Raw genomic sequence first — 19,229 nt, 5'->3', positions numbered from 1 at the left:
GACCCCATTTTAGAAACTATGGGATAGGGTGGCAGTTTTGTTGGTACTAGTTTAGGCTATATATGATTTTTGGTTGCTCTATATTACACTTTTTTGTGCGGCAAGGTAACAAGAAATAGATTTTTTGGCACGTTTTTTTTTTGTTATTTACAACATTCTTCTGACAGGTTAGATCATGTGGTAATTTTATAGAGCAGGTTGTCACGGACGCAGCGATACCTAATATGTATACAATTTATTTTATTTATGTAAGTTTTACACAATGATTTCATTTTTAAAACAAAAAAAAAGTGTTTTAGTGTCTCCATAGTCTAAGAGCTATAGTTTTTTAAGTTTTTAGGCGAATATCTTAAGTAGGGTCTCATTTTTTGTGGGATGAGATGACGGTTTGATTGGCACTATTTTGGGGTGCATATGACTTTTTGATCGCTTGCTATTACACTTTTTGTGACGTAAGATGACAAAAATTGCTTTTTTTACACCTTTTTATTTTAATTTTTTTACGGTGGTCACCTGAGGGGTTAGGTCATGTGATATTTTTATAGAGCTGGTCTATACAGACGCGGCGATACCTAATATGTATACTTTTTTTTATTTATTTAAGTTTTACACAATGATTTCATTTTTGAAACAAAAAAAATCATGTTTTAGTGTTTCCATAGTCTGAGAGCCATAGTTTTTTCAGTTTTTGGGCGATTATCTTGGGTAGGGTATGATTTTTGCGGGATGAGATGACGGTTTGATTGGTACTATTTTGGCATACATGCGACTTTTTTGATCACTTTTATTACCTTTTTTGGGAAGTAAGGTGGGCAAAATTTCAATTTCCTAATAGTTTTTATTTTTTTATTTTTATGGCGTTCACCATGAAGGAAAAGTAACATCACCGTTTTATAGATCAGGTCGTTACGGACGCGGCGATCCCAAACATGTGTAGGGAATTTTTTTTTTTTCATTTTTAATCAGTGATAAATGTGTTTTTTGATTTTTACTTTTTTTTCACTTTTTTTTACTTTTTTTTTGATCCAGACCCACTTGGTTATTGAAGATCCAATGGGTCTGATGTCTGTATAATACAGTACAGTACAATATATAGTGTACTGTACTGTATTTTACTTACACTTTGTCTGAACAGATCTATGCCTTCAGCACAGATCTGTTCAGCACCATGGACAGCAGGATGCCTGAGACGGCGTCCTGTTGCCATGGGAACCTTCCCCGTCTGCTCAGTACTGGTCAGAACTTCGCAGACGGGGAAGAGTAAGGACGGGGCTGTCGGGGGGCTGTCTGGGAGCTCTCTCCCTCTCCATCGTGGGGCTGCAAAGGCACAGCAGCCCCCGATGGGAGAGGGAGGGACTCTCCCTCTTACTGTTAACTTTTTCCATACAGCGGACCGTACGGACCGTGGTATGGAAGGGGTTAAACGGCTGACATCTGCACAGATGTCAGCCGTTTATACCAGGGGGTCAGCAATGTGCTGACACCCTCGTATACCCACTGTACACCAACGATTATTCAAGAGGAGGCGGGCGGGGGATCGCGATCCCGCCTGCCGCACCGCCCGCCTCCCGCACCGCCCCCAACGCCCACAACTCCCCCCCCCTGCACCACCCGCCGGCAATAAATCATGCAGGGGTGCAGGGGGGTTGCAAAATCTATATTTTAGGGACACTAAAGTTTCTGATCCCCGCGGTCAGGGACCGCGGGGATCAGAAACTGCAGAAAGCGCAGGAAACCACAGGTCTGAATTAACCTGGGGTTTGCGGCGATCGCCGATAGGGGGGGTCACATGACCCCCCCTGGTGTTGTGACAGGATGCCGGCTGAATGATTTCAGCCGGCATCCCGTTACCATTAACCCCCGCGGCACCGGAATCTTCATTTAAAGTTAGGACGTACCAGTACGCCCTGAGTCCTTAACCACTTCCCATCTGGGCCCTTTGCCCCCTTCCTGACCAGGCCAAATTTTGCAAAACTGACATATCTCACTTTATGTGGTAATAACTTTGGAACACCTTTTTTTATCCAAGTCATTCAGAGATTGTTTTCTCGTGACACATTGTACTTCATGATAGTCATAAATTTGAGTCAAAATATTTCACCTTTATTTATGAAAAAATCCCAAATTTACCCAAAAATTAGAAAAATTCGCAAATTTCTAAATTTCAATTTCTCTGCTTTTAAAACAGAAAGTGATACTTCATAAAATATTTATTATTTAACATTCCCCATATGTCTACTTTATTTTGGCATCATTTTGGAAATGTCATTTTATTTTTTTAGGACGTTAGAAGGCTTAGAAGTTTAGAAGGAATTCTTCAAATTTTTAAGAAAATTGCCAAAATCCACTTTATAAGGACCAGTTCAGGTCTGAAGTCACTTTGTGGGGCCTACATAGTGGATACCCCCATAAATGACCCCATTGTAGAAACTACACCCCTCAAGGTATTCAAAACCGATTTTACAAACTTTGTTAACTCTTTAGGCGTTCCACAAGAATTAAAGGAAAATGGAGATCAAATTTTTAAATTTCACTTTTTTGGCAGATTTTCCATTTGAATCAATTTTTTTCTTTAACACATCGATGGTTAACAGCCAAACAAAACTCAATATTTATTACCCAGATTCTGCGGTTTACAGAAACACCCCACATGTGGTCATAAACTGCTGTATGGGCACACGGCAGGGCGCAGAAGAAAAGGAACTCCACATGGTTTTTAGATGCCATGTCCCATTTGAAGCCCCCTGATGCACCCTTACAGTAGAAACTCCCAAGAAGTGACCCCATTTTGGAAACTAGGGGATAAGGTGCCAGTTTTATTAGTACTATTTTTGGGTACATATGATTTTTTGATCCTTCATTATAACACTTTATGGGGCAAGGTGACCAAAAAATTGGTTGTTTTAGCACAGTTTCTATTTATTTATTTTTACAGCGTTCACCTGAGGGGTTCAGTCAAGTGACATTTTTATAGAGCAGATTGTTACGGACGTGGCGATACCTAATATGTATACTTTTTCTCATTTATTAAAGTTTTACACAATAATAGCATTTTTGAAACAAAAAAATTATGTTTTAATGTGTCCTTGTTCTGAGAGCTATAGTTTTTTTATTTTTTGAGATTTTCTTATGTAGGGGCTCATTTTTTGCGGGATGAGGTGACGGTTTTATTGGTACTATTTTGTGGGACATCCGCGTTTTTGATCACTTGGTGTTGCACCTTTTGTGATGCAAGGTGACAAAAATTGCTTGTTTTTACACAGTTTTTTTTTGTTTTTTTTACGGTGTTCACCCGAGGGGTTAGGTCATGTGATATTTTTATAGAGCTGGTTTTTACGGACGCGGCAATACCTAATATGTATACTTTTTTATATTTTTTCTATTTTTAACTTTTTTTTTTCATTCCTTACTTGGGGACTTTTTTTTTTTTTACATGTGAAACTTTTTTTTATTTTTTTATTTTCAACCTTTTATTTTTATTTTTTTTATTTTACACTTTTCGTCCCCCATAAGGTCATACAAGACCTCTGGGGGACATTTACTTCACTTTTTCTTTTTTTTTGCACTGTTGATTTCTCCTGTAACTGGGGCTGACATAGTAGCCCCAGTTACAGGACAAATGCACCCCTATAGAGGCTGTACAGCAGCAATCCAGCGCTGTACAGCCTCAGAGCAGGGCTGATCGAGGTCTCTGAGAGACCTCACACAGCCCCTGCACTCTCCGGTCACGGCGGTCACATGACCGCCGGGCGGGAACAGGAAGCGCACAGCGCTTCCTTCTCTGCAGACACAGCGCTCGGTGAGCGCTGTGTCTGCAGCGATCGTGAAGGCAGGGACACCTGGGAACTGTCCCTGCCCTGTCTTAGGGTTGCCCTGCTGTCACTGACAGCGGGCAACCCGATCAGCAGCTGCACGATTAGCGTGCAGCTGCTATTTCTGACAGGACGTTTTAAAACGTGCTGTCAGAAATAGACGTCCACCCATAGGACGTTTATAGTCTATGGGCGGACGTGAGGCGGTTAAGGACTCGGGAAATAGGGCGTACCGGTACGCCCTGCGTCCTTAAGGGGTTAAGGCAAGTGCAGTTCCATACACTCTAAGGACATGTGCGGGAACAATTGAAACCACAGGGAGAAGAGCTACTGACTTTACCATTGAATCCTTCAATAAGAAAGTGCAGTTCCCACTTCCTACCCTAATAGAGTGTGGCATGATACCTGATGACAAAACTGAGATTCCCTCTCTAGAAGTAGCCCATCACCACCCTCACCTCCGCTCAATTGCTCACCTTAGCCCAGCTGTTGAGTCAGATGTTTCAATCCTTCTACTTCTTGGGAGAGACATCCTTCAGGTACACAAGGTGCGCCAGCAAATCAATGGACCGTATAATGCCCCCTATGCACAGAGACTATACCTGGGGTGGGTCATTGTAGGAGAAGTTTGCCTGGGGAAAGTGCACCAGCCTGACAACATCAACACTTTGAAGACGTCTATGTTAACAAATGGATGCACATCCCTTCTCAGTCCCTGTCACAACAGCTTTGTTGTCAAGGAAAGCTTTGGCAGGTCAACACAACACTGTGACTCTTCTACACTATATGGTAAAGAAAAAGTCAATTCCAACATTGAGACAGACAATCTAGGGATAACAGTGTTCCAGAAAACTAAAGATGATGATAAACAGGCCCTCTCTATAGAGGATCAGATCTTCTTGCAGATTATGGATAGAGAGGCTTTTCAAGATGACAATCATAGTTGGGTGGCCCCTCTCCCCTTTCGCACACCAGTGTTTTGCCTAGTAACAGGGAGAAAGCCATGAAGCGTGTGCATTCACTCAGCAAAACACTGCAGAGAAAGCCAGAAGTGAAAAGAGATTTCACTGAATTCATTAAAAGGGATTCTGTCACCTCTCAGAACACAAATTCAGATTTTAAACCAGTCATGCTCCACAGCTTACCTTGAATTGGCTGTGCTGTTCTATATTGTAATCCGTCCAGTAGTTTTGCAGAAAAACTACTTTTATAATTATGCAAATTAACCCTGAAGGTGCCCAGAGGGGCGTTATGTTCCCCTTTGTGTGCCCAGTGACGCCCCTCTTACAGTGCCCAAAACGCCTTCCTCCAGAATCCCTAACCGCCCACAGCGTCTCATCCCTCTCCTCCCCCTCCCTGACGAAGTCTCGCGCAGACGCAGTACCCACTGAGGGCTGCGCCAGTGCGATTTGCTGGAGACTGAGGGAAGAGCGAGCATCGGACATCACTGGGCTCGGCGCATGCCCAGTGACGACGATGAAGCTCCTGCCCTCAGTATCCAGAAAATCGCACTGGCGCAGCCCTCAGTGGGTACTGCGTCTGCGCGAGACTTCGCTCGGCCGTCAGGGAGAGGGAGGAGAGGGATGAGACGCTGTGGGCGGTTAGGGATTCTGGAGGAAGGCGTTTTGGGCACTGTAAGAGGGACGTTACTGGGCACACAAAGGGGAACATAACGCCCCTCTGGGCACCTTCAGGGTTAATTTGCATAATTATAAAAGTCATTTTTCTGCAAAACTACTGGACGGATTACAATACAGAACAGCACAGGTGATTCAATGTAAGCTGTGGAGCATGACTGGTTTAAAATCCGAATTTGAGTTATGAGAGGTGACAGAATCCCTTTAAAGGGATGCTAGACAATGATCACGCTGAAGTTGCAGGACCACTTGAGACAGACAGGGAACACTGGTATCTACTAATGTTTGATGTTTACCATCCACACAAACCTAACCAAATCAGAATAGTTTTTGATTCCAGCGCAGAGTATAAAGGAGTCTCTTTAAATTACGTACTGTTGAGTGGCCCTGACCTAAACAATACTTTGCTAGGTGTCCCCATGCTCTTCAGAAAAGAGCTTGTTGCTTTCACAGCAGATGTGCAACAAATGTTTTATTGCTTTCTTGTCAGAGAAGACCACAGAGACTTTTTACGTTTTCTATGGTACAAAGACAATGACATAGACAAAGAAATTGTCGAGTACAGAATGAAAGTGCACATATTTGGCAATAGCCCCTCTCCTGCTATCGCTATATACTGCATGCAAAAGGCTGCCCAGAAAAATGCAGAGTGCTATGGACAAGAAGCTAAACACTTTGTATTGAGACATTTCTATGTAGATGATGGACTCGCTTCTACTAGCACACCTGAAGATGCAATATCCATCCTCAGTAAAGCAAAGAAAATGCTGGCGGAATCCAATCTGCGTCTTCATAAAATTGCTTCCAACAGCCAAAAAGTAATGGAAGCCTTCCCTGTAGCAGACAGAGCTAAGGACCTTAAAGATCTTTGCCTAGGTACAGACACCCTTCCCCTGCAGAAAAGTCTAGGCCTAAGTTGGGATCTAGAAACAGATAGTTTTGTTTTCAGAGTTTCCTCAGAGGAAAAGCCTTTTACACGTAGAGGCATTCTATCCACCGTAAATAGCCTCTATGATCCCCTGGGTTTGATATGCAGCCAGCCAGTAGCGCAGGGGCAACACGTGAGGTGCACGGTGTACCGATGAGATGTCAAGTAATAAAACACAGTTTATCAGTTTAATCACGGTTAGCAGAAAGCCTCCCTGGGCTGGCAGCACAGTGTTGAGGTGGACAGCATGAAATCCTCCGGGGCACGCTCTGTGGTAGGGAAGCATCAGCCAAGATGGTGGTTGAGGTGCCCTTGATGTTAGGGGTGCTTAGGGTGCTTGTTGCGGCTGAGTCCCTTGATGTTTTTTGTCGTGACGCCAGTACCGTTAATGGTGGTACAACCAATAGTAGTAATAATAGGTAGACAGTGGTAAGGTACAACTCAGAACTTTTACTGATGTTGACTTTGGCTGCGGCAGTACAGAATACAGTCTCTTGTTGGTATTAGTGTTAATCTGCAGATCCACTGTTTATAGGCTTTCTTGGCTGGATTTAGCTTAGCCGGAAATTTCTGTATCAGTGTAATTTGGTGAGATTGCCGGAGGCTATGGGATCCTTCACCTGAATATCCAAAGGTCTTTAATGCCTGGTTGGTGGCTTTTATCCTTTGGCTGTTAATCCTTTCCTTCCTTTGTCCCTTTCTGGGCTAAACTTTCATCTGAGCAGAAGTGCTAGATCTGCCTTCCTTCAAACTCAGCAGAGTAACTTGAGATCAATGGATTATCATGTCTGATCTTCACACACTGACTCTCTCTTCAACTAACTAGGCCCGAACTAGGTATATATAGAACCTAAGTTTTATTCCCATCTAGTGGTGGGATGTATAAATTACACCAGACCAGCCTATGAACAAGGATACCACAGGTATTGCAGTGGAAAATAACAGACAATATAAAAATGCAGTTTTAAAGCTATTTTGCAGTTCCCACATGTTCCTGAGTGGGACGCTGCATACCCCCATGGTAAAACATGAGTCGACCTCGACACATTCTTGAATCGATGTTGTATCTTCCTGTAGGATATAAGAAGAGGGAAAAAGCATGCATGCATAGGAAAATAATGCCATAACTTCCATTCTTGTACTTCTTGTACCTTTAAGTAAAATGGGTTAGGCAAACATATCTCAGGCAACAACGAAATGTGACAAATGGGGTAACATTGTTTTTTCTCTGAAGACTGCTGATGTACCGGAAACCAAAATTGTCCACAATGATGAAGAAAAACAAAAATAAACATCTCAGGAGGCTCACAGGGTATGAGTCCATTCCCTGGGCACAAATAAATGTCAAAGTAGAATATCACGGATGCTCAGGTACGTGAAAGTCTATCTCCGGGTGCAGGCTTGAAAATTGCAAAACAGGCAAATAGTCCCTTAAAAAGTCCTTTAAGGAAAATGGAACATGATAACCGTAGATTAGTCTTTTTCTGGATCTCTGGAACTCCAGACAAGTTAAGGATGTCTTCAATGTTGAATTGGCAGAGCTGGAAGTTATCTTCTCGGCTGCTGGAGCAGGAAATCTCCATAACGGACTGGTGGTTGTCCTCTTGTAGTCGGATCTATGAAGCGGCTGAGATTCTTCAGACATTGCTTCAAGGGAACTTGATGTTTCCTGAGTTGCAGTAACTTCAGCTTCTGGTTGAAGTGTTGTGGTGTTGGTTTTAGCAGGCACTAAGATGTTGAGCCATGTAGTTAAGAACCATTGCCAAGGATAAGAGACTAATAATGTTTTTCCCAAAGACTGTATTGGTTCCCCTGGCTCAGTTGGTTTTTCCAGTTCTGGCTCTAAGGATTGAATTTCTTCTGGAACAGCTTCTTCTTGAAGAGTTTCTTCTGGAGTATCTTCTTTAAGACACAATTTTAGGCGATTTCGATGCACTACACAGGATTTGTCCTCTCGGGTAATCTCTAGTGTTGAGCGCGAATATTCGAATATCGAATTCTTTTCGCGAATGTCGGCACTTCGCTAATTCGCGAATATTTCGAATATAGTGATATAAATTCGATATTTGGAATATTCTGTTTTTTTTTTTTGTTTTTTTTTAATTGTTATATTTTTTTCTTTCCCACTTCCCTAAAGTTGTTCTTACCTGTCCTTTGGATTCCTGGCTTCCTGGCTGTTCCAGTCAGTGCCCGTTGCCGCTTCTGCCGACTTCCGTGCTCATGGAGCGTCCCCATCACCATGGGAACGTCTCCATATACTAGAATGTACTGTCGGATTTGAGAATTACGTTGAAATCGCAATTCGATTATTTCAAGTTAAAATAATCGAATTTCGATTTTAACTTAGCACTGCTATATTCCATATTCGTTAATTCTAGCCTAATATGGAATATACAGTCGTGGCCAAAAGTTTTGAGAATGACACAAATATTAGTTTTCACAAAGTTTGCTGCTAAACTGCTTTTAGATCTTTGTTTCAGTGGTTTCTGTGATGTAGTGAAATATAATTACACGCACTTCATACGTTTCAAAGGCTTTTATCGACAATTACATGACATTTATGCAAAGAGTCAGTATTTGCAGTGTTGGCCCTTCTTTTTCAGGACCTCTGCAATTCGACTGGGCATGCTCTCAATCAACTTCTGGGCCAATTCCTGACTGATAGCAACCCATTCTTTCATAATCACTTCTTGGAGTTTGTCAGAATTAGTGGGTTTTTGTTTGTCCACCCGCCTCTTGAGGATTGACCACAAGTTCTCAATGGGATTAAGATCTGGGGAGTTTCCAGGCCATGGACCCAAAATGTCAATGTTTTGGTCCCCGAGCCACTTAGTTATCACTTTTGCCTTATGGCACGGTGCTCCATCGTGTTGGAAAATGCATTGATCTTCACCAAACTGTTGTTGGATTGTTGGAAGAAGTTGCTGTTGGAGGGTGTTTTGGTACCATTCTTTATTCATGGCTGTCTTTTTGGGCAAAATTGTGAGTGAGCCCACTCCCTTGGATGAGAAGCAACCCCACACATGAATGGTCTCAGGATGATTTACTGTTGGCATGACACAGGACTGATGGTAGCGCTCACCTTTTCTTCTCCGGACAAGCCTTTTTCCAGATGCCCCAAACAATCGGAAAGAGGCTTCATCGGAGAATATGACTTTGCCCCAGTCCTCAGCAGTCCATTCACCATACTTTCTGCAGAAGATCAATCTGTCCCTGATGTTTTTTTTGGAGATAAGTGGCTTCTTTGCTGCCCTTCTTGACACCAGGCCATCTTCCAAAAGTCTTCGCCTCACTGTGCGTGCAGATGCGCTCACACCTGCCTGCTGCCGTTCCTGAGCAAGCTCTGCACTGGGGGCACTCCGATCCCGCAGCTGAATCCTCTTTAGGAGATGATCCTGGCGCTTGCTGGACTTTCTTGGACGCCCTGAAGCCTTCTTAACAAGAATTGAACCTCTTTCCTTGAAATTCTTGATGATCCTATATTTATGTAATTCTCAAAACTTTTGGCCACGACTGTAGCAGTGCTAAGTTAAAATCGAAATTCGATTATTATAACTTGAATTAATCGAATTGCGATTTCAACTTGGACCTGGTTTACTATGGTTGGCTTGGTAGAGTTAGCGAATATGATGAATGTATTCGTCATATTCCACAAAACGAATATAATGAATGTATTCGTCATATTCCACAAAACGAAGATAACGAAGTATTCTGCATCTTCGTTTTAGCTACCTATTCATCAACTTCGCTAATTTTAGCAATCATATAGGAAAGTTTACTATAGAGACAGCTAAGTTTAATTTGCTATGCGATTATATTACTTTGCTTTTTTTTATAAATAGAATAATTTTAATAATTATCAGGTATTATAATTATTCAATTATTTTTTTTTTAAAATCAGTCATATAATCACATAGCGAATTAAACTTAGCTGTCTCTATAGTAAACTTTCCTATATGATTGCTAGAATTAGCGAAGTTGACGAATAGGTAGCTAAAACGAAGATGCAGAATACTTCGTTATCTTCGTTTTGTGGAATATAACGAATATATTCGTCATATTCGCTAATTCTACCAAGCCAACCATAGTAAACCAGGTCCAAGTTGAAATCGCAATGCGATTAATATAACTCGAAGTAATCGCATGGCGATTTCAACATCCGTCTCCCATTGACTTTCAGTCCCCTATTAATATACCATCAGATCAGAGTTTTCTCTAATCCGATGGTATATTTTAACTTGAAGCGTCCCCATCACCATGGGAACGCCTCTATGTTAGAATATACCATCGGATTTGAGTTACATCGTGAAACTCAGATCCGACAGTATATTCTAACACAGAGGCGTTCCCATGGTGATGGGGACGCTTCAAGTTAGAATATACTGAGAACTATGTACATGACTGCCCCCTGCTGCCTGGCAGGTGCTGCCAGGCATCAGGGGGCAGACCCTTCCTCCCCCCCCTGTATTTAACTCATTGGTGGCCAGTGTGGCCCCCCTCCCTCCCCAGTATTAAATGTGACCAGTGCAGCCCCCCTCCCTCTATATTCATTGGTGGCCATTGCGGATTCCTAGTATTAAATTAGACCAGTGCGGCCTCCCCTCTTCCGCCACCCTAATTAAAATCATCCCCCCCCATCATTGGTGGCAGCGGAGAGTTCCGATCGGAGTCCCAGTTTAATCGCTGGGGCTCCGATCGGTTACCATGGCAGCCAAGACGCTATTGCAGTCTTGGCTGCCATAGTTACTTAGCAATAAATAGAAGCATTATACTTACCTGCGAGCTGCGATGTCTGTGACCGGCCGGGAGCTCCTCCTACTGGTAAGTGAAAGGTCTGTGCGGCGCATTGCCTATAGCACAGACCTGTCACTTACCAGTAGGATTCGTTATATTCCACAAAACGAAGATAACAAAGTATTCTGCATCTTCGTTTTAGCTACCTATTCGTCAACTTCGCTAATTCTAGCAATCATATAGGAAAGTTTACTATAGAGACAGCTAAGTTTAATTCGCTATGCGATTATATGACTGCTTTTAAAAATAAAAAAAAATTGAATAATTATAATGCCTGATAATTATTATAATTATTCTATTTATTAAAAAAAAGCAAAGTAATATAATCGCATAGCGAATTAAACTTAGCTGTCTCTATAGTAAACTTTCCTATATGATTGCTAGAATTAGCGAAGTTGATGAATAGGTAGCTAAAACGAAGATGCAGAATACTTCGTTATCTTCGTTTTGTGGAATATGACGAATACATTCGTTATCTTCGTTTTGTGGAATATGACAAATACATTCGTCATATTCGCTAATTCTACCAAGCCAACCATAGTAAACCAGGTCCAAGTTGAAATCGCAATGCGATTAATTCAAGTTATAATAATCGAATTTAGATTTTAACTTAGCACTGCTATATTCCATATTAGGCTAGAATTAACGAATATGGAATATAGCAGTGCTAAGTTAAAATCGAAATTTGATTATTATAACTTGAATTAATCGCATTGCTATTTCAATAGGAGAGTAGCCTGTAAGTTAAAATCGCAATACGCGATTATTTAAATCGCATATTAATCACGATAACAAGAATAATGACGAATATTCGATTTTGACAAATATAAAACGAATATTCTATCGAATATTCGCGAATTTCGTCGAAATCGAAAATGGCACCTGCCGCTCATCACTTGTTGTAGTATTGCTGCAGAACCGATCACCAGTCACAATGCTGCACTATACAAATCCACTATAATATGCTTTCTATATTAGAAAGTATATTATAAGTGTATTACACCCCTATATACTGCACACCAATCAATAGCACACTTATACCAGTCCTTAAAAGGACTTTTGTGGACCTATTAGCTAGCGATTTGTGTCACTATTAACAGTCTGTCCCTGCTCCACACAGCAATCTCACTACACTGACAAAAGACAGAATGTAAAATGGCAGCCAGATCAGGTCTATTTATAAGGTAGGGGGTATGTCCATTTGCTGAAATGTCTCAATTGGCTGTCCTGTACCACCTGATGGATGTGTCATGGGTCAAAGTTCTTCACAATGTAAAAGAATATGGCGCCGGAGAATATCACCATATGTTCGCATGTTCGAGCGAACCGCGAATGAGTAAAGTTCACCTCAAAGGCCATCTTTAGATAGGTTTAAATACATAGCTTAGCAGACAGTACCACATATGATAGGTTTAGATACACAGATCAGCAAGCAGTATCACATATGATAAGAATAAATACGCAGCTCAGCAGACAGTATCACACATGATAGGATTGGATGCACAACTTAGCAGACAGTATCACACAGGATAGGATTAGATACATAGATCAGCAGGCAGTATCACACAGTATAGGATTAGATACATAGCTCAGAAGATAGTATAACACATAATGTTTGGATTCTGGATTTAGTGTTCCTTTATTCTCATGTGTTCTACTTTCGCACACGTAATATTCTGAATAGATCTCGCCAAGTTTAGCTAGGTCTGTCGATAAATATCTCATATCTGCTTCTCTGTTTTCTAAACAGAAGAAAAAGCAGCTTGAGCAATAATCTAAATGTGAAGCACTCACCACCCAGTGGTTGTGATGTGTATTACAGTCATTTAGAGTTTAGTTACAGTCTTGCGATATTATGTTGTTTTGCTGTCACAACAAAATTGACACCATTTCCTGTTTGGAGATCAGGTAAGAGTGTACACATCTGTATAAGGTATATGTGACTCAAACATAGCCATATAATGATAGAGATAAATATAAATTAGTGCGGCACACTGCACACATTTAAAGGCAACATCCCCGAAGTGACTTAGTTTAAAGCCCTTGTCCCAGGGAAGCCAGACTTCTGTGCCTTTTACACATCAAACTATATAGAAACATCGAATGTGTCGGCAGATAAGAACCATTTGGCCCATCTAGTCTGCCCAATATACTGAGTACTATGGATAGCCCCCGGCCCTATCTTATATGAAGGATGGCCTTATGCCTATCCCATGCATGCTTAAACTCCTTCACTGTATTTTCAGCTACAACTTCTGCAGGAAGACTATTCCATGCATCCACTACTCTATAGAGACCCGCACCTGCAGACACTACATATATTTGCAAAAGATTAATTGTACTTTATATAATTAAATTACCATTAATGTTGAGAAGGCAATGTGTTTAAAACTATTGAATTCCTTCAGTGTGTGCACCTTCCTGATTGCATGTCAAAAAACATACAACCTTGGTTCCCCTATATAGCTACGCTCCTGACCCAAAGGTACTAACAACAACATTGGCAAAAACATTGGTGGTCTTACCTAGGTCATGGCACTTGGATGCCTTTTCCCGCTGTCAGGCCATCATAGTTGTCGCTACCTCCTCCCATGCTCACTCCTCTGCTACACGATCATGGTAGGCATCTGTGTGTGTGTGTGTCCCAGATTTGGGGGCGCTCCAAACAAAAAACTGTAGGCCTGCAAAAAAAGCCAGCACATGTGCAAAGCCAATGTTTATAAGCGCAGAAGACATGGCAAAAATGGGCTTGACCTATCATTTGCACATGATGGTTTCACAAAAATGGATGAAATGTGGAAGCATTCCGTGTGCATTCAGTATTTTTTGCAGACCCATTAACTTGAATGGGGCCACGGAACATGATTAGCAGACAATAATAGGTTCCATTTTTTGCAGCACGGCCGTGTGGACATACGGACACGGAATGCACATTCAGTTGTTTTTTGCGGACCCGTAGAAATAAATTGGTCCGCATACAGACTGCAAAAAAAAACGTTACGGAAATGGAAAAAATATACTGTCTAGTGCATGAGCCCTTAATGTGAGGCAAATTGATCTGTGTGACAAGGGCTTTTGACGCGGGTTGGCCAAACTATCACATAATTACTCATGTATATCATTTGGAATACAGCGCCAGGCCTTGGGGTTTTTGTGGTGTCAGTACTTGTGGGGTATATGTACAGAGATGCTGGTCCAGCTCACCAGATCTAATAATGGGCATGAACAATAGGCACTAGTACCTTACAGAAGCTTTATCTGTGTCATTTGGAATACTGAACATCTACCTCTCACAGAAGGAAGGTATGAGAGTGAATGGTCACCAGTCATTTTCATCAAAGCAGTTTCCATGATATACCACTGAAGTCTGGCTGGGTTTTGCAGTGAACTTTAACCTTGTACTTGCAAGTGTGGCCTTTTTTGAGTGCTATGTTGAAAAGATTACAGGGAGTGCAGAATTATTAGGCAAGTTGTATTTTTGAGGATTAATTTTATTATTGAACAACAACTATGTTCTCAATGAACCCAAAAAACTCATTAATATCAAAGCTGAATATTTTTGGAAGTAGTTTTTAGTTTGTTTTTAGTTTTAGCTATTTTAGGGGGATATCTGTGTGTGCAGGTGACTATTACTGTGCATAATTATTAGGCAACTTAACAAAAAACAAATATATACCCATTTCAATTATTTATTTTTACCAGTGAAACCAATATAACATCTCAACATTTACAAATATACATTTCTGACATTCAAAACAAATCAAATCAGTGACCAATATAGCCACCTTTCTTTGCAAGGACACTCAAAAGCCTGCCATCCATGGATTCTGTCAGTGTTTTGATCTGTTCACCATCAACATTGCGTGCAGCAGCAACCACAGCCTCCCAGACACTGTTCAGAGAGGTGTACTGTTTTCCCTCCTTGTAAATCTCACATTTGATGATGGACCACAGGTTCTCAATGGGGTTCAGATCAGGTGAACAAGGAGGCCATGTCATTAGATTTTCTTCTTTTATACCCTTTCTTGCCAGCCACGCTGTGGAGTACTTGGACGCGTGTGATGGAGCATTGTCCTGCATGAAAATCATGTTTTTCTTGAAGGATGCAGACTTCTTCCTGTACCACTGCTTGAAGAAGGTGTCTTCCAGAAACTGGCAGTAGGACTGGGAGTTGAGCTTGACTCCATCCTCAACTCGAAAAGGCCCCACAAGCTCATCTTTGATGATACCAGCCCAAACCAGTACTCCACCTCCACCTTGCTGGCATCTGAGTCGGACTGGAGCTCTCTGCCCTTTACCAATCCAGCCACGGGCCCATCCATCTGGCCCATCAAGACTCACTCTCATTTCATCAGTCCATAAAACCTTAGAAAAATCAGTCTTGAGATATTTCTTCGCCCAGTCTTGACGTTTCAGTTTGTGTGTCTTGTTCAGTGGTGGTCGTCTTTCAGCCTTTCTTACCTTGGCCATGTCTCTGAGTATTGCACACCTTGTGCTTTTGGGCACTCCAGTGATGTTGCAGCTCTGAAATATGGCCAAACTGGTGGCAAGTGGCATCTTGGCAGCTGCACGCTTGACTTTTCTCAGTTCATGGGCAGTTATTTGCGCCTTGGTTTTTCCACACGCTTCTTGCGACCCTGTTGACTATTTTGAATGAAACGCTTGATTGTTCGATGATCACGCTTCAGAAGCTTTGCAATTTTAAGAGTGCTGCATCCCTCTGCAAGATATCTCACTATTTTTGACTTTTCTGAGCCTGTCAAGTCCTTCTTTTGACCCATTTTGCCAAAGGAAAGGAAGTTGCCTAATAATTATGCACACCTAATATAGGGTGTTGATGTCATTAGACCACACCCCTTCTCATTACAGAGATGCACATCACCTAATATGCTTAATTGGTAGTAGGCTTTCGAGCCTATACAGCTTGGAGTAAGACAACATGCAAAAAGAGGATGATGTGGTCAAAATACTCATTTGCCTAATAATTCTGCACTCCCTGTATTATCATCAACAACTAAAGGACAATGGGGGAGATTTATCAAACTAGTGTAAAGTAGAACTGGCTTATTTGCCCATAGCAACTGATCAGATTCCACCTTTCTTTTTTCACAGCTCCTTTGGAAAATGAAAGGTGGAATCTGTTTATTTGCTTTGGGCAACTAAGCCAGTTCTACTTTACACCAGTTTGGTAAATCTCCTCCAAGGTTTTTATTCCATTGCCACCAATAGCAGAGAGTATAATCAATTGTACAACCCATCTGTAATCTACTGTAAATAAAAAAGGTCTTATAACTGTTTTGAGAAGCCAGTTATGGCGCTCAACAGAGCCATAACTCTTTTATATATGCAAATATCTAAACAAGGGGAAATAAATGGGTTCTTTCTTTTATTTTCCGTTACCTTCCTGAAGCTTAAGGATTGTACTGCTTGTTTAGAGCTATATTTTCTTGTTCTGCATAATGTTGAACATGAACTGTTATACTGACTTAATGTTTACTGTCTGAAGGATACACTGTCATGGGATTTCTTTCCTTGGTGTGCTGCTTTGTAGTGCGTTCAACAGATTATGATCATGGCTTGAATGCTTGTAAGAACACCGATCAATAAGCTACAATAATAAAGCCTTGCGGTATTTTAAGAACACACTAGGCAGGTCTCATATTTGCTGCACCTTTTAAAAATCGTAAATATAAATGAAAAATAACTTATGTTTTGATGGCCTTTAAAGAATTTAATATTCCAATAAAGTCTCCTGGCAATTTAAAGCCCAGAAAAAAACATATTGAATACTTTATAAGATTTATTATGTATTTTGCCCACGTATATAGTGTGTTGGCATATTCCTCAGTGCTTTAAAGACATTCTCATCACTTACTGTCCCCAATGGGACTCATAATCTAAGTTCCGTATCAATATGTCTTTTGTAGGAAACTCACTCAAACATGGGGAGAATGTACAGTACAAACTCCACGCAGATGTTGTCCTTGGTCAGATTCGAACTTAGGACCCCAACACTGCAAGGCACCAGTGCTAACCACTGAGCTACCGTGTTGCCTTGACCTGTGCATTTCACTAATAAAAGTATAAGATTCAGAGGACAGTGTTTTCTGGCCGTGTGCTATCTGGACTGCACCAATATAGTACACTGACCTATTAAAGTTCAGATGCGTCTTTAACTTGACACTCATAACACAATAAATAAACAGTTGAAGCAAACTTTAACTTGACTTTCAATGGCTTTCATTGTGTTAAAGGGGTTGTATCACCATTAAAGGTTAATATAATTGAATACAATTCAGTGAGAAAATCTAGCCACTTTTGTAATTTAAAAAATCTCCAACTGTGAGATATTCTCTTTGCTTCATTATAATGATGAGAAAAAGTGGACAATATTCCTTCGGATGGACGTCACTATGTATCATTTACAATAGCTAAAAAAATAGTGGTTATTAGTTATCTTGAAACATAACTTTTACTCATGAAATTAAAAGATAGGCCCAAAATATAAGTATGATAAAATTATGAAAGCGGCGGTATTACAGGTCAATGTGCACGGCGGCACCCAAGTAATTGATGAAAAAAGAGGGAAAGTGCTCAGCGGCACCTGAAATAAAACCCGTGCTCCTACCGCTCAACTTCCAGGGTGCAGGGTGCGTCCTGATGACACCGAAGTGAATGGCGCCAAACCGGACGCCCAGCTGCTAGAGGCGGCGGGGTCAAAGGCAACCATAATTTGACCCTACTTTGTGGTCTAAGGCTTGCCCTAATAACTAATTCGGGGTAGCAGCCTAACCACAGGGCACTCGTCCTTAAAAGGGCGACCCCGACCGGAACCTCTCCCTGTAACCTGGCCCTGTGTGGCCCTAATCTAGTCCCGCTCCCTACATGCACGTTTCATAGAAATCATCAGGGAAAATTTTAACTAGGACTTTTAGAACAAAGACGATCGGATGAGGCAAACTCCGCAACTACTGATTGACGCATCAAATTAAGTGTAAAATAATTTGAGCACCCTAAAATGTGTAGTATCAAACCAGGTTTGGGTCAAAAACACAGAACATGTACAGATCTTTTCATTACACCTTATCTCTGAGTAGGCTTCACTGCTGGTTTTGGCTCACAAAACCCGATCACCCAGGTTAAAGATCCGGACCCGGGCCTGCCGATTATAGATCCGACTTTGTGCTTGCTGAGCTCCCTCCATATGGTCCCTAACAAAAGGTAACACTGTCTCTATCATTTCTTGCATCTGGGTAACGTACTCAAGGACACTTTTGTGCAGAGTAGGTTGCTGTGACCACGCCTCTTGGCTATGTTCAACAAACCACGAGGATGTCTGCCATGTAGCAGTTCGAAGGGTGAGAACCCAGTAGAGGCCTCGAGTACCTCTCGCACAGCTAACATGAGATACGGCAGAAGAAGGTCCCAATACTTCCCATCTTTAGACACCAACCTTTTAACATGTTTTTTAATGATTTGTTAAACCTCTCTACCAGATTGTCTGTTTGCGGATGGTACACAGATGTCCGTAACTGTTTGATATGCAGCAACTTACAGAGTTCCCTCATGACCTTTGACATAAAAGGGGCCCTGGTCAGTCAGAACCTCTTTAGGTAGCCCCACTCGGGAGAACATCTCCATTAGCTCCTTAGCTATAAGTTTAGCCAATGTATGACGCAGTGGCACCGCCTCCAGGTACCGAGTGGCGTAGTCTAGGATAATCAAGATGTGTTAGTGTCCTCTAGTGGACTTCGGTACTGGGCCTACGAGGTCCATAAAGATTTCCTCAAACAGTACCTCGATGATTGGGAGAGGTACCAAGGGACTGCGGAAAAGGTGCTGGGGGCTTTTTTGCCTGGCAGGTCAGGCAAGACTTACAGAATTCATCCACCTCTCTAAACACACTGGGCCAGCAAAACTGTTGTAGTATCTAGTCCTGTGTTTTCTGCCTTCCCAGATGACCCCCAAGAACATGTTGGTGGGCTGACTGTAACACGAGTTTGCGATAAGCCTGGGGCACCACCAACTGTTCAATGGGTTCACCCAGCAGCTGGTTTA

The sequence above is a fragment of the Bufo bufo genome, chromosome 4, assembly GCF_905171765.1.
Source record: "Bufo bufo chromosome 4, aBufBuf1.1, whole genome shotgun sequence".
Lineage (NCBI taxonomy): Eukaryota > Metazoa > Chordata > Amphibia > Anura > Bufonidae > Bufo > Bufo bufo.
The sequence above is the reverse complement of the archived record's forward strand: the minus strand, read 5'-3'. Positions refer to the sequence as shown.